This window comes from Cyprinodon variegatus, unplaced genomic scaffold (assembly GCF_000732505.1).
Source record: "Cyprinodon variegatus isolate N-32 unplaced genomic scaffold, C_variegatus-1.0 Scaffold261, whole genome shotgun sequence".
NCBI classification, from domain to species: domain Eukaryota; kingdom Metazoa; phylum Chordata; class Actinopteri; order Cyprinodontiformes; family Cyprinodontidae; genus Cyprinodon; species Cyprinodon variegatus.
The window spans coordinates 348,806-351,291 of record NW_015150714.1 but is presented as its reverse complement, the minus strand read 5'-3'; positions in this window follow the sequence as shown (position 1 = coordinate 351,291).

Sequence of the window (2,486 nt, the reverse complement as noted above, 5' to 3'; positions counted from 1 at the left end):
GTTACTTAGATATAACCTAATGGAATATCTTCAGAACAGCTCCAAATGACACAAAACTCATATGGGTGAGTAGAACTTAATGTAATAACATAAAACAAAGGGCCCAATGTAAAAAAAACTGTGTTTCCCTTTAACAAATACAAAAGCGAACGGAAAAGGATTTGAAAAGAGGCACTTTTTGCTGTTATCGTAGCTGCAGGGTTTTTATATTACTTCTATGTAAGCTTTACACATAGAGGCATAAAATTATAAATTTCCTTCTTTATAATTCTTCTCATCACAAGATATATTACATTTAAAAGGAAGTTTCTCAGAAAAGCATTTCACTGTAGCTCTGGCTGTATGTTTATATTTACATTGAAGATTTTATTTTGCTCCATCTGCCTTTATGTATGTATATATGCACACATATATATATAGTGAATTCTTTTTTTCTATTGTTGTTTGTTGTTGTAACCTAGAAAACCAATCCAGAGGACAGCGTACCCAAAGAATTCACTCAAAAAGAAGCAGCAAAACTTACAAGAAAATTACTCAAACAATAGGAAGCAGAGTAAACCATCCAGAAGGTTTTTTTTTTTTTTCAAAATGTTTCTCCAGTTAATGTAACTGAATAAATATAACCACTACCCACCTCTGCTGACTGCTCAGGTGTATCAACAATAGGATAAAAAGAATTCACCAACAGCTGCCTGCACTGCTGTATTTATAGTGGTTAGGGCATAGAGCTTGGATTCCTGAGGTTCTCGGTTCGAGCCTCCTACTTCCACAGACTCCCACTCTGGGTCCCTGAACAAGACCCTCCAATGTGAGATCAATAAAGTTCAATTATCAAAAATATAAATTATTATTATATATAAATATTAATAGCCAGTATAGGACTTCTGGATAGATGCAAACTACATTTGGTTGCTTTCTACTTGTGACAGTGTAATGACAATTAATTTGAATCCTACACTATTCTATAAAACAGACCAGTCTGAAGTAGATTATTTTAACATTTGTTAAGTCCACAATATTGCAGGAATATCTCAGCATCTAAAATTAAAAATTTCAAGTTATTTCCAGGTGAGACGAATAATACCTGAGGAAGAGACCCTGTCTGGAGGCAATCAACCAGGGACCTGATACCCGTCTCCTCCACAAAATAATCCAGACCCTCTAAACCAAAAAATAAAAAAACACAAACCGGAAATTAATCGTAAAAGATACCGTAATTAAAAATGCTATCATCCATAGTGTTTGAGATATTACAATAAAGTACATATTGTCCTAGAATTACAGCATTAGCGTATTCTGTTTAACACCCAACATTGAGGTAAGTAAACAAACTTTCATTCAGCCTGAGATGCAATTGTGCAAGTACATTTACTGTAGTGGATAAAGCAATAGTGAGCATTCACCATGAACTTCCTGTACTCCTGAGCTCACCAGCAGCACAACCAGAGCCATCACTAAGCAGCGGTTCATAGTAAATCCTTTCCAGGGATTTGGAACATCGTTCAAGTTTTCAATGGACAGAATACGCTCATAAGACACTATGGAAAGATGGAAATATATCAAAGACATTTTTTGTTGTGTCCACAGATCCAGGTGGGTCATTTCTGGTAGACTTTAGACTTACTGCTTTTATTTATTCGTTGTTTGCTTCAGTTCTGGCTTCCTAACTCTGAGGATTGGGATGAAAGTTTGATGCAGAGTGAAGCTAAGAGATAAGAGAGAGAAAAATATATTTGTAGAATGAATGCTTTAAATCAGGGCCTACAGACATACAGAGCTTTAAAAGTTGTTGCAGACGCTCTCAGTTATATATTAGCCAACAGAAAAAAAAAACTTACCACAGCTGCTCCTCCTCCCACAGATGTGAGGGTCGGAAAAGTTTTTGTTTGGAGCCTCGAACAGTGGCAGAGCCACACAAACCCTGCGGCGTGCCCCTGAGCTTCCTGATTGACAGGAACAGATGGAAAACGACATTGATAGCGCTCGCTTTCCGACAGATGGAGAAAGCGTCTTAGAAGCAGCAGAAGCTACAGTGTCTTGCAAAACTGTTCATACCCTTTAAATTTTTTCACTTTATGTTAATGTGTTCTAGCCACAAACGTTATGGATTTTAATTTTACAGATTTATGTGATAGACGATCAACCAGCTGCATTTCTCAACAGATTCTGGGTTAGAATCCAGTCTGGATTTTGACTGAGCCTTTCAAACACATAAAAGAAATACTTTCATCTGAACTGTTCCATTAAATCCCTATAGCTGTATCTTATGAGCCATTTCGCTGCTGAATGATGAGTTTCTTCCTCAGTCTGAACTCATCCTCAGCCCACCAACAGCTTCCCTTTATCCAATTTGGAAAAGAATCCCACGGCATGATGCTACCACCACTGTGTAAGCACCAGGTATGCAATTGAATTGCTGATGTTTTTTCATACATCTTAATAAAGAATAATCACGTTGACATTTCAATTAATTACTTTCTATTTAC